The sequence below is a fragment of the Amblyomma maculatum genome, chromosome 7 (assembly GCF_055883805.1).
Source record: "Amblyomma maculatum isolate TAMU_Amacu chromosome 7, ASM5588380v1, whole genome shotgun sequence".
Taxonomy (NCBI): Eukaryota; Metazoa; Arthropoda; class Arachnida; order Ixodida; family Ixodidae; genus Amblyomma; species Amblyomma maculatum.
In genome coordinates, this window is record NC_139350.1 from 108,299,438 (window position 1) to 108,314,235 (window position 14,798).

Sequence of the window (14,798 nt, forward strand, 5' to 3'; positions counted from 1 at the left end):
CTTTATGCAGAACTATGGTTGCTGTGCAGCCACTATATATATCTTCCAGCACTTTCACGTACGGCTCGCCTACCCCCTGATTTCGCAATGCCTGCATCACCGCCGAGGTTTCAACTGAGTCAAATGCTTTTTCGTAATCAATGAATGCTATGTATAGGACTGGTTATATTCCGAGCATTTTTCTATCACCTGATTGATGGTATGTATATGATCAATAGTATAGTACCGTTTCCGAAACCCTGCTTGATCCTTTGCTTGATTGCACTCTAAGGTTGCCCTGATTCTATTAGCGATTACCTTAGTAAATACCTTATACGTAACAGACAGTCAGCTGATTGGTCTGTAATTTTTAAGGTCCTTAGAGTCCCCTTTCTTGTGAATGAGGATAATGTTTGCATTCTTCCATGGTTCCGGTACCGTCGATGACACCAGGCACTGCGTATACAGGGTGGCCAGTTTTTCTAGCACGATATCCCGGGCCCCGTCCTTCAGCAAATCTGTAGTTATCTGATCTTCTCCAGCTGATTTCCCCCTTTTCATAGTTTCTAGTGCTTTTGACCTCGTCCTTCGTCACTGGTGGAACGTGTGACTGTTTTTCCCTACCGCCAATCTCATTACGGTCCTGACTATTTTGGCTACTGTAGAGATCTGTATAGAACTCCTCGACTACTTTGACTATCTTTTCCATATTAGTGATGACGTTGCGCGCCTTGTCCCTTATCGCATACATCTGGTTTTTGCCTGTGCCCAATTTCTTCTTTACCGCTTTAAGGCTTCCCCCGCTCCTTACAGCATGCTCAATTTTCTCCATGTTATACTTCCTTATATCGGCCACCTTGCGCTTATTGATTAGCTTTGATATCTCGGCCAATTCGATCTGGTCTGTTGGATTGGAAGCTTTTGTCTCCTTAGACAGATTACCGGTATCCTCTGTAACTATCCTACCGCCTACTTCTACCGCGCACTCAGTAATGATATCTCTGAAATTATTGTTCCTTGCCTCTAGGGTAATGTCGCCATCCTCAGTTAGAGCTGAATACCTATTCTGTAGCGAGATCCTGAACTCTTCTGCCCTCCCCCTCACCACTAATTCGTTGATGGGTTTCTTTCTTGCTAATATGTTGCGTTCCTTATTCAGATTTAGGCTAATTCGGGACCTCACCGTCCTGTGGTCACTGCGTCGCACTTTCCCGATTACCTTTATCGTAGTTATCCCCAGAATCTCGTTGCAGATAAGCGATCCTCAGCGTTTTTTTTTCTTTTACAGTAATTTATCCAATCGCGTATTATTTAAGAGATCAACAAATTTTAGCATGCTTTTTTTTTTTTTTTTTTCTGGCGTGGTTCGCGAACAATCCGCCGTGCCGGCCCCGGCGGACTGCGGTTTAGCCTAGGTCGTGTGCAGAAATATCGTCGACATATGCACCATCCGATTTCAATCATAGCCTAGTACTCGTGAGGCCAAACTCTTCTATCAGAACCATCCTGGGTTGGTAGCAGGCCTGAGTGAAATGTTCCGAGCATACATGCGTTCTCAGGTGTAGAGGGGGGGACGGATCGCGCGATTCAATTTGTCGCGAAGCTTTTTTCTTTCTCTCTCTCGGTAAATCGGTGGTAAACCAGTGTATTGTTTTTCGTGGATGAATGAATGAAAAACTTTATTTAAACAAAGGGAATTCTCTCAGCATGGGTGGGATGGATGGAATATAGGAGCGTCCCCTTTGAAACGGGGTGGTAGCAGTAGCTATCATGCTCATTTTTCTCCCTATATCTTAATTATTGATTTAGAAGGGTTAACTAAACCATCATTCTATTTATTAAATTTTGTTCCTACATTACTAACATTATGTCACTTCTCTGCTTTTAAGCCACCAATCTTCCAGTCGTTTTTTGCTAGTTTCCACCGCCGGTTTATTCACCGGCCACTGTTATGTCTAAACCCCAGAGCTTCAGGAACAGTGATTGCGCCTGCACCAACTTCCGGATGGATACCATTACATTCGAGCATAATATGGTCAGTTGTTTCACTGGAATTTCCACATACAGCACATGCGTCATCTCCATTGTTAAATTTCTTTTTGTAGCTGCGTGTTCTAAGCCACCCTGATCTAGCTTCAAAAAGTAGGGCACTGCCTCTTGAGTTATCAAAGAAATCTTCCTTCCTGATCTGCATTTTCCACTATCGGTATAATTCCACACTCTGTTTCTTTTCCATCGAATTTATCCAATTTTTACATTCTGTGTTTTTCACCTGTTGCTTAATGCTCTTTATTTCTCCGTCCTTGTTACTAGCATACTTACTTGTTAGTTTCCTTGTTCTTTTCCTCCATTGTGAGTCATCGCTTTTTAGGTACAGGTATTTAAATACTTTAGCTGCCCATCTGTTACTGTCCAATTTCCTCCGGCGTTCCTCATATAATATTTTACTCTGAGCTTCCCGTACTTCGAAAGATGCCCAGCCCATATCTCCCTGTACCGCCTCATTTGTAGTTTTGCCGTGGGAACCTAGTGCTAATTGTCCAACGGATCTCTGATTTGTTTCTAATGTCGACTGTATCTCTGATTTTAGGCACAAAATCGCATTTTCGAAAGTAAGTCCGGGCACCATAATTCCTTTCCAAATACCCCTCAAAACCTCATACCTATTGTATCCCCACAATGCCTTATGCTTCATTATTCCGGCATTCCTTCGCCCTTTGGCCTTAAGTGATTGCTCATGCTTTCCAATGTATGCCAATCCTTCGTTTAGCCATATCCCCAGATATTTATATTCTACTACTCTGGGTATTTCATAGTCTTGTATTTTAAGACCCTGATCAGTTGAGCAGTTGAAAATCATCAGACCCGACTTAACTGAACTAAAACTGAAGCCTAGAGCGTCCCCTTCGTCTCCGCAATACTTAACTAGAGTTTGCAATTCTTCCAGACTCTCAGCTAGCAGCACAATATCGTCTGCATACATCAAACCGGGGAGGCGCTGCTCTACCGCCTTTCCACCTATCTATATGACAGGTTAAAACCTAGGTTACTGTCTTGTATCCTCCGCTCCAGGTTTATCATATAAAGCATGAACAGCACCGGTGATAGAGGACAGCCTTGTCAATCCTTTGCATACTTTGACATCCTCCGTACTTCTTATCCCTTCCCACGTAATTTCTATTTTGTTATCCCGGTATATTTCCTGTAGGAACTCTATTATCTCATAACCGATACCTTCTTCTTTTATTATGTTCCACAGGAGTTCCCTGCTTACGTTGTCGTACGCCCCGTTTATGTCCAGGAAGGCCAAATACAAAGGTCCATTTTCCACTCTAGATATTTCGATGCATTGGGTAAGCACGAACAGGCTATCATCTAACCGCCTACCATTTCTAAAGCCGTTCTGAAGTTCTCCGAGTATCTTGTTACTTTCAACCCATGCTTGCACCTTTAATTTCACCGCCTGCATGGCTAACCTGTACATAACAGATGCTATGGTAATCGGCCTGTAGGATTTTATGTGCATCCTGTCTCCTTTCCCTTTATAAATCAAATTCCTTTTACTCTGCCGTCAGCTGTCCGGAATTTGCTTATTCGTTATGACTGTTTCCAGAGCTTTTAACAACGCGTTTCCTTACTTTTTGGACCGAGTTCATTAATCAGCTTGATCGGAATTCCATCTATTCCTGTAGACATGTGATTTTAGGAATATTTTTTCTGCCTTTTTCCAGTTTAGATTGGTCAGTTCTAAGCTGCTTTGTATTCTGCTACCTTGTGTTGCTTCCTGATTTGCGGAGATTACCCTATCGTCGCTCTTAAATGACTCGGCTATAACTGATGTAATGTAGTTCACTGCGTTATCTCCCTTTAAACAATTTCCCTCGTTATCTTGAATCCGATCCTGCTTTCTTTGATTCTTCTTCCCTAGCCAGCTTATATGGTTCCAGAATTTTCTTGCTCCGCCTCTAGAGGCATCGTGTATATCAGCCATCCAGCAATCGGTGGACTGTCTTATTTTACTTTGGACGAGGGCCTGCACTTGAAGTTTCTTTTGTCGATATGATTCCCATTTTTGGTCGATTTCCTCCTGAGATACCTGTGCTTTCTTTGCCATTCGGTGTTCTCTTGAAGCAGCCCGTCGTTGTTCAATAGATTCCCTGATTTCCTTATTCCACCAGCTCCGTGGCTTCCTCTTTCCATTCCAGCGGTTTGCTGCATTAACCTCCTGAATTTTCCTCCTTTTGAGTAGTTCTACCTGTTCATAATCCCAGTCTTCCATGGGGCTTTTCTCTATTGCTTCCTCTATGTCTGCTGCTATCTGCGCTATTTGATCGTCGTTTAATTTTGCGTTTACGTTTTGTCTAAGTTCCATTTCTCTTTTCATCAAGGGCCCCATCTGCAGACTAATACGTTTATGATCACTTCCCAGACTACACTCCCCTTCTTCGTCTATTTCCATTTTTGTGAGCTTGCTATAAATTTCCTGCGACATTAGACAATAGTCAATGGTCGTCTGCCTGTTGCGGAATTCCCACGTGATTTGGCATTTGGCCTTCACATTTTGTTTCTCTATTTACTATAACTAGATCGTGTCGCTCACAGAAATCTAGCATTAGCTTGCCGTTACAATATATCCGTGTATCCATCCAGATCGTCGATGTGGCCGTTCATATACTGCAGTAGCTTTTGCCGTCGTGCGCGCTCTGTTGATCAGTTTGAGCTGGTCATCAGGCGAGAACAGCGCAGCCTCCCACTGCTTCGGTGTTGATGTGGTGTTTATCTCGTGCAGCCAACAGCACAGCACTAGGTACCACCCGTCGCTGCAAAGGAATGCATTGAAGTGCGAGCTGAAACTACAAGGCAATGATTCCAAAATCTATGCTTTTTGCAAGCAAGCTAGTCGGCCGTGCCTGTGTAGTGCCAGGCTATTTCTGACTGTGACGTCATCAAGCACAGCGTTGGCCGTAAAAATTTCCTCTCTGGCAGCGTGAGTCGCGGGGTCACTGCTCTACACAACATACATTTTCCCCTGCGATACACTGCGTTCTTAAGGTGCATCCGCTACCTAAGAACATGCACCCAGAGCACCATGTCGCTCGCCGCAAGGCACGCGCAGAAGCTTTTCACAAACACTATATGGCTTCCAGCCAGACACCATATACGTAACGCTGCCTCATACCCCTCCCACCCTGCGCTCGCTTTCAGCGCTGTCTCCAACTCCCTGCAACTGGTCGCGGCCGCTACTACTTTTGCTTCCGCTTCCCTGGAGGCAGAGGAGGCGGCGGTTGCATTCGCCATTACCCGAACCACCACCATCTTTAGCGATTCTAAATCCACCCCCAGCTGAAAAAGTTCATTGGTTCCAGTTGGAATTCCAGCTGGTTTTAACTGGAGCCAAATGGAATTTGTGGGTTCCAATTGTCAACAGCTTGCCCAATTGGTTTTGCTAGCTGGCAAAATGTTCTCCTATTGGAATTCTTAATGGTAACAGAATATGGCAATGGACGTAGTTGGCATGCTTATCACTAGTTAGAAACTTAATTGGTTCCAATAAGAGGTCCAATGGGTTCCAGTAGGAAACTAGGCCGATTCCAATTGGGCATCCAACTGTTTTAATTTACCAGCCCCCTTCATTATTCCACTGGTTCCAAATGAAAATGAGGTGGTTTCTTATTGAAAACACGGAAATAAGTTTAATATGTCACACTTTTTTTCCTTTGGTCATCCAGCATGGATTTAAGCAGTTAATGAAAATTTAATTTATGTGCATGACCATGTTGCAGTGTACATAAAGGGAATGCTATTTTTGGCATAGTTTAATCTGTTTGACTTATAAAAGAATGGCATGGCCAAGAAAGTCAAAATTACTGATGTTATATATAGTTATAGACATCTGCTTCTTTAAATAATCTATTTATTTATTTACAGGATACTGCCGGCCTCAGTTTGAGGCCTTAGGCAGGAGTGGGCATATCAATAATACATCAAGAAAACGAACATAGAGAAAAACATCGCAAGAATTTAAGTGAGAAGAAGAGACGAAATCCAGCAATAATAATAGTAACGAAAAGTCCTTTGAATACATGAAATATTTTAAACAAATTTTAAGTTCTAGTTTAAAAGGAAAGAAAATATTTTCAAGATTTCCATAGAACACAATTCTTGCAACTACTGTGAACTGATTATTCTTAATTGAGTACAGAATTTAAACCCTGCTAATTATCGAGTGAACAACCTAACACACTTTATGGCAAAAGTACTGGTGAAAGATAAGCAAACTCAATGCTTTGGATGAAACCAGAACATGTGCACATATACAGGTGCATATCTACAGGCATATATACGATATACCCCACGGGCATATATATTATATTTGTACGACATTCTTTCAGCTGCTGTCTGCTAGCGTAGCAGACGACGCGAGTTCCGATGATCGCCTACATCAATCAAAGCAAAGTGCAGCGAAAACAATTATTTGCAAAAACTTAAAAATAATTTTAATAGCAGTAATTTTAAATATTTCACTTATCACTTGCTATATAATTTGACTAATGCATGTTTTCTTGTGTTTTCCGCACAGTGAGCGACATTGCTGTCGTAGCACGTAGCTACGGCTTTCGCCTTCAGAAGCCAAAAATAGCCGTTCCGAAGTCTAGACTAGACGACTAGCGAGGGTAGCGAGGGACAACATGGCGGTGATGGCAAGCATGACGGCATGTTCGTGCAAACGCGTTTGCAAATGCTCTGTGCGGCTAGAATCCTGCGCTAATTATCTGTTACCATAATTTAAACGTAGCCATCATTATGAATGATTTTTCGGCATTTCATCTGACGCATTAAGTGGTATCACAACTTCTGGCAAGACTCAAAAATGTGAAGCGACTTCTACAAGGCCTACGACATGCTACTCTTCGGTAAGTAAAAAGTTTCTTCTCTTGTGGTAATCCCACCCTGTGTAAGTGTTCTAAGGTTGCATTGGAGTTCAGCTAAATTTTTAGAGCGTATTTAAGGCACTGACAAAGACCAACATTGACTGAAACGGGCCCGATGGCTACGATGACCGCTGCTGATCTCATTCGAGCGAACTGTCCAAGTGAGGTGATAACTTTTGTTTTCCGTGATTGATTTCCGTAGATTTATTGTATTAGCCTGTCGAACTACGTTTGGATTTACCTGCGGCCAGCAAAAAACCAACTTCATTATCCGATTGTTGCCGCCTCAGAACCGTCACTGCATATCCCGGTGACTTCACTGTGATGACGTGAAGCGCTGGTAGTTAGGTTTAAAACTAGAAAAATAGGCCAAAAATGTGTGAACAGGCAAATACCGGTGGCTGAATGATTCAGTCTATACCTATTGCGACTAGGTTTATCCATGATGCGATTGTGTGAGATGCTGCCCCCCCCCCCCCCCCCCCCCCCACCCCGCCGAAGTCGGGCGCAGTTTTTTTTTTTTTTTTTTTTTGAACTTCCGTTAAGCTTGCCTTTACAAAGGGTGGTTATAGTTCGAGAGACTACTTAGCAGTGTAGTCGCTGGAGAAAAAAAAAATATCTGCTTGCTAATAGGAAGGTTACTTTCGCCAGCAGTTTAGCTCGAAGTAGATTGTGCAGTACTGATACCTGATCATTATAGCAAAACATTTTTTCATCACTTGGTTTGGCATGAGGCTGCATGGCAGAATCATTTTTGTGAATACTACTGTGTTAGCACACTGTAGCACATTTGAAAATAATCCAGAAATTCTTGCGCATTTTTTCCATGCATTGCAGTTAGGGCAACTTGGGTTGATGAGAGCTTTGCTGTTTTTGTTTTGTTGTCATATTAAACTGCGCTCACTCTAACATTGTGAAAGCTCTTAATCAGATATTTTTTTGCTAACTGGGTGATATGGCAGATTTGGGGACAAATCATGGTAACAGCCGTTCATGGTATAAGGACGTGCTTTTAATTCGCTTAGCGCTGCCAGCTTTGGTCTGATCTGTGTAAGCTATGTCTTAGACTCCATCATGGCTCCTGTGACAACACTCGTAAAACCCTTGAAGGAAGAGGTCATTATCAACTTGCTTGTGGTGACTGCATGCTCTCATGCTATCCTTCCAATAATCTGCATCATAATTTTGAAGGCATGCACTGTGCAGCAGTGGCATTTGGTTAGTTCATTCCATGCCCTTCAGTCTATGTGGGACTTTTCTCAGAACCAACAAATGTAATCATTGTGACTGTGCTGCAGTATCATCAAGATGTCTACTTTATTGCATGGTTACTCACTGCACTACCTTTTCACTGCCAAAACTACCATGAGTAGGCTGGTTTTCAGGAATCATTCATTGGGGGGGGGGGGGGGTCTTGTTACTATAACTACTGCAGGTGGGTGTGTCACAAAGCATCCAAGCCTCGCAACCTCACTGGTTACACCAGTAGTTACGAGGCATTGATCTAAGACCATGCACTCACACTGCTCCTAGGAATGGCTTTTTCGTTTTTGAATGGATGAAACATAGTGGGTGTATGTGGTCTTTGGTGCAATGTTCATATGCTCACTCAGCATGTACCTCACTCACTTTTCACTTGTTCCATTTGGAAGCACCATTCAAGGAAAATATTTAGAGACCACATGCTTGTACAACACTTCACTTGTCCCAGGTAGGATTCTCGCCACATGTGTTGTTTTTGCATTTGTATGTGGTTTTGCATTTTACTCGTTCCAGAGCAAAAACTTGCAGTCGATGACTTGTACTTTCTAACTAAACTAAGCTTTGCTAAATTCACTTTTTTTTTCTCCTCTACACGGCTACAGGAAGCGGCTGCAGGACATGGGCATGCCACTGCAAATGGCCCGGGAGGCTGCCATGAAAGACGTGACGGGCCTCATCAACGAAAAGATTGCATATCTCAGAAGGCAAGCGAAGAGGTAATTGAATAATTTTATACCATTTTGTGTGTGACATTCAAAAAGCATCTAAACTTGTCAGCTCTGTGATTACTTATACTTGCCTTTATTACTTTAGGGAACAAGCTGCCAGTGGAGCACTGCAGGGAGCAACCACACAAGCAGCTACGGCAGATGGCAATTGCTGAAGAATGCACAAAGGCACATTCAAGAAATTTTTTGAATTCGGATCTTTCACCATTCAGCTGCGCTGTTTTATGGGTAGCTAGTTTAAAAGGATCTTTTTTGTTTCAAGTAGAGAAGCACTTTGCATTGCAAGTACATTAAAGTAATAAATGTGAAAGTGTGTTATTGAATAGAGCTTTGTTGTCTTCATTTCAAGTAATTCATGCAGATCTTGTTCTGGCCCACTCCAAACACAGAAATTAGTCCTGCAAGCATCAACATACACCAAATGATGAGAGTATGGGTCTAATATTAGTTCCCTAGTAAATATTCATTGGAGTAGGAACTTCCCAGCTATAATGGGGCAGCATTGATTCCATTATGTTATAATAGGTACTAGTTGGAATCGCCCAGTTAAAACCTATTGGAGTTGTCCAGTTAAAAACAGCTGGAATCGCCCAATTATAACCAGCTGGAATTGTCCAGTTGGAACCAGCTGGAATCTTCCAATTAGAACCAGCTGGAATCGCCCAATTGGAACCAGCTGGAATTTACCAATGGGTGTCCGAAAACCTAATGGTACCAATTGGAAAAATTCCAGTAGGAACCAATGAACTTTTTCGGCTGGGCCGTGCGGAACTTCGCCCGGGGTCGGATCTCTGGCCCAGCCTTCCGGTTCCTCGCCTCTCTCCCCACACCCGAATACGTCAGCCGAGCAGGGCTGTCACCGCGCGAGCGCATGGTATCGTGAAATCTCTCTCCATTACCGTGATCAGCGAACCATCTACGGTCCTCCTCAAAAATCTCTAAGCTACAACGTGACGTGGCGCCAGCTTCAGTCCCGTACATTACATATCCTGCGTTCTTAGCTTTGATCCATCCAGGACTGCTCTCGCCACAGTGCACCCTGTGTGGGACATGTAGAGCTGATTTTGAACATATTATGATCAACGAAGTGTCTAAAGGTACGTCCGACGTACCTATTCGGTTCTCGTAAAGATACGGTGGACGTCGATATACAGGCTCATGGCTATATGCACGTCGAACGCGTATGTTCGCATTCCGCTTGCTACGCTATGATATCAGTTAGCCGCGACTCCCGATGAGGTGCTACGAAGAGTTCATCCATTCTAACATAGATCACGCTCTTCACTCAGGATTGTGTACGGCATGCATCTCTGTCACGCACATAGCTGCAGGCGATGCTACGTACTGCACCAGCTCCACCAGCTGGCATTGAGATAAGCACATTCACGAGCAGCTTTCGCTTCGCACTAAACTGTCACCTAGATCTGCCCGTAATGCAAGCGAGCTACTCCTAGCATTTACGCTGTCTTAGGTCCTGCATCGACCTCCGAAGATCGAGCGCCGACACAACACACACACCTCGCCGTGCAGAACATATTCGGCCGTCCAAAGCATGTATACTATATACGCTGTATGTGAAATGGCATTATGCTCGTTCCTCACATGCAGACAGAGGAAACAGGATGTTTCTAGTTAAATTCTTCGTATAAATTCTACCTCAGAGCCATGGTAAAACATGCCGATAGATGCCTACGCTGCTACTGCGGCGAGCTGAAGACCTGCTGCACCGCAATACATGAGTGCACAACCGGAAAACCGGAAGCGCGAATGATCCGAATTCCCTACGAACAGCAATGTTGTTTTATTTAGGGGAAGACTAGACAAGTGCTCAGCCTGCATCTTTTTCTTGTCGTTAAATTTTGCGTACATGTAGTTTAAACCCCCGCATGCTCGAGGTTAGCGTGACCCAACTGAACGGCTGCAGCTTTGAAACGATCGAGCGGGAGATATGCATGCGTCGCCGGACTTAGGTACGCCTTAGTAAATGTGTTGGAATTTTGCAGAGTGTGCCATGCAAGTGATCGTTGCTACAATTACGCATCCATGTTCCCACGGCTGGCCTACCCCAAGACGCATAAATATTCAACCGTGGACGTATGAGTGATTGGAGAGAGGACGAATTTTCACAATATTGTGCGCGAAATCGATAGCTACCAGTGCTCAGTGTTAGAGAAATTCTGCCTTGACCATGCACAATTCAGTGTTTCAGGTGTGGCCAGTAGCTATAAGTTTGAACAGTTCGCCTGTCAAGTCAGCGGCGCCAGTGATGGACCGGCGGAGCGATTTTTCACGCTACACCGCTGTCTTGCTAGAAAGCCTATGCGGCGTTTGACAATCAGCTGCTTTTTGTGGGCCCCGTAATTGAATGCAACGCCTTCAGAAACGCGTTAAATGTTCAAAAATGTACTCTATTTAACAGTTTCACTCCAGGCTGTCAAATCAGAAGGACGTTGATAAAACAGTTGAGCACTCCAGTCGAAACCAAACACCCGCGCGTCTTGAGATCTGTAGAATCGCCTTCAGTTTTTAAAATTATTGGAATAGGTCACTTTCCGATCGCTGGGACATGGACCCTCATGACAGCGCTGTCACATGAATAAGGACCACACCAGACCGAAAGCTTATTAGCGAATTGTGTTGATTTTCATGGTGCAAGCGACTAATGCTGTTATGCATACAGAACAAGGTTTAATGTATTTATTCTGTGTGTAATGACTAAAATGTTCTTGAGGATGTAGCTTGTTTAGAATATTTTAGGAAACCAAAAATGCAGGGAATTTGCACGTCTCTCCTAGGATGATGCTGGGATGGAAAGGGATCTGTTGCAAAATTGTACAAAATGTTTTCCTCTTAATTTCTATAGTCTGGTGCATGTGTAAGTAAGATATGGTTTATTGTTAGTTCATCTCCACACTCCTTGCATATTGATTTGTCCTTTTCATAAGTATGAAGCTGTGTGTCAGGTGTGGGTGTGTCTTTTGTGAAGATGACCTAAAATATCCTCCATGTTGTGTTTTTGATGACTGCATGATTTCCATTCCTCGATGACAGGTTTGACAAAGTGTAGTTTGTTGTTTATTTCAATGTTTAAAAAATCCTGCCATTTCACTCTCACTTTTCTTTGTACAAGTTTCTTGGTATCTTCATGCAGCATATTCACCCTCTGTAATTTAGCACTGCGGCAAGGTAACCTGGTTATTTCTTTTCATCACCTTTCAAGACAGCTGTCCCGATTTCATAAAGTGTAGGGTTTCTGACGGCAGGAACTCCTTGGAAGTCATAGAAATAAATGAGATCCACAATCATGAGTTATCTAAGGTATGCATATACATGTCCATCGCTCAGAGAAATGGTGTCTGCATGCTGTTAGAACAAGTCTTGTGGTAACAGCAACCATTGTCTGAGGTGGTCCTTTAATGGGCATTGAAGGGCCATTAAGTGCAGGTACTGACAGAGCTCTTGATCATGTTATGTGATAATGCCACCCTTGCATGCATATAGGTATACATTTCAGAATCTGCAGTGCACCACTGGACCATTTGCCACCAGTTTGTGTGAAAATATATTTTTCATGCATGTTAACCAGTATAATTAACAGATGGACCCAGTGCACAAGCCAAAGGTGCCACAAGCCAAATGTCACGAGGCCACATGACATGGCAGGAGCTGTTAACTCAAGCTTACAAACTTATATTTGAAATGTTTCGGGACGTTTCAGCTCCGAGTAAGAAAGGTTACTCCTAGGCCATGGAGGCATGTTTGTACAGTTTGGTTAACGCAAGGCTTACAGGTCTATGCCAGGTTGTCTATCACATAACAGGGCAGCCTACAACTGTATGCTAATGAGTATGTCTGGGATAACAGAGACATGAATTAAGGAATTAGTAATTAAGTTTGTAGCAAATGGCATGTAAATCAACGGGAATCCACAGTGGGATCTGCAGACAAGAGCCATTAACGCTGGCGCATCATACCCTTACAGGTGGAGATTAGGATTCTCCCTAATTTTTTGTCTGCTCAAGGCTTGCCATTTTCTTCATTCTTCCATGCGACGAAGATGTGAAAATGATAGCATCGAGAATGCCAGAGACCATTGTTAACAAGGATGCTGATCCCAACAGCGTAAAAAGAAATTTAAGAAAAGATGGGCGACTAGTAATGCTGGCAACAGTTGAAGCTAAGTGGAAAGGCATGAAATTGAAATGCAACGTATGAAGAGATATGTTGCGAGACGACTAGTCTGTGGTGTGCGACATCTGTCTCCGTTACGTTTCATCAAGTGATTGGCCAAAGCAGATGGGGCTTGTGGTTTTGTGATAAGTGCAGTGTAGTAGCATAGATGCAACCTTGCCCATTAACAATTGGAGTGCAGTAAGTGCATTTTGTTTTTACAAAATGTTGTTTCCATGCAAACATTATGAGAAATTTCTTCCTAGAGAATGTTTGCTGAAGTGTGAATATAATGTTTAATAAAACTAGTGTTTTCTTGCTATTTAATTTTCCTTGTATATATTAGTTCTGTGAAGGAAACCACAGGCTAGAAGGAAATGTAATGGCATGCATTTAGTTACTTGGCCCCATTGTGCTGGCTCAGTAGTTAGCTGAACCCACGGATGCAGATTTGATTCCAGCCACAGCAGGGGTATTTCAATAGAGGCAAGACAATAGGCTGTCATGCACTGTGCAGTGTCAATGCATGTAAAAGAACCCCAGGTGGTCGAAATTATCACATCATACTCTAAGTAAGATGCTATTCATGGTCAGTTAATAATACACAAAATGACCAATTTTTTTCTGCATGGTACAGCAGCTGTTGTACAATTTTATTTTAGCCTTCATGAAGAATATCACACTGGCTCCACGTGGCCTTATGTCGACCCTTGATATGTGTCACAATCACACACCCGAGTATGTATTTGTCTAAGGGCACCTGTGCATGCATGAAGAGGACCGTTGCTTTCCATTTGTCAGAACTAAATACATGATCCACACCATTCCTGTAATTCAACTGCCTGCTATTTGAACTGTCCAGCATTGATGCAAGTTCCAAAGAACTGCAATTAGCAAATTAATCCAAGAAGGAAACTATGCCAAGAACTGCTTCGGTTTCATTTTCAACAACTGTTTGAGAACTAAAATTAGCCAAATGTTGCACAGCATACATGAGAGGTTACAAAATCTAAAAAACAACACGTCCTACCTGTGGCTTGCAGGGTTTCACATCCTAAAGTGACATATGTAGCTATGAAGAATACTGTAGTGGAAAGCTCCAGACTAATTCGACTGGCTTTGTACTTTGCGTTGACATCTCGCAGGAAACAGATGCATTTGCATTTCACCTGGACCAAAGTGCGACTGCCATCACTGGCATTAAACATCACGACCTTGGGGCTTGGGGCAAGTAGCCAAACGTGCCGCGCAGATGTAGCAGTGTGTACGTACATGCTATACACGTCAACCTTTCCAGCATTAAAGCTGTCACATGCATGGCAGATATTCATGTTCAGCTTTGGACTGACAAGTTTAAAGGTGTGCCATTTGTATTTGTCTAGCATGAAAAACAAAAGAAACTAAGGAAAAACAAAAATGAACATAATATATTGAAAAAGCACTAGTCAATAACACATAAAGCGTATTCGTTCCTTTATTAATGATAAAGTGGCCTTCAACAATAGTACGAAGCGTGAACATTTAGGAAGGTGCTGTGCCAGGTAGCTATTTTACAGAAGCCTGAACCAGTTCACCTGTAGTAATGCGCATCTCGGCGGTGTGGGCTGGACAGGTATTTTTCTGTCCACTCCAACGTGCGAAAACTGTATCATGTGCATTCCCATTTTCCGAGTTTTGGGCTCTGTAGTGCAGTCTGATAACAAATTGTCGATGACTTATTTTCGTC

At 43.0% G+C, this 14,798-nt stretch overlaps 1 long non-coding RNA gene across 1 annotated transcript; it reads left to right on the forward strand.

The window, feature by feature from the left end:
- The first annotated feature begins 6,662 nt into the window (after positions 1–6,662).
- On the forward strand, positions 6,663–9,765 carry LOC146184304 (uncharacterized). The gene is made up of 3 exons (XR_014708561.1): positions 6,663–6,893; positions 8,777–8,890; positions 8,988–9,765. It is a non-coding gene; the product is annotated as an uncharacterized LOC146184304 (long non-coding RNA).
- Positions 9,766–14,798: the final 5,033 nt, after the last annotated feature.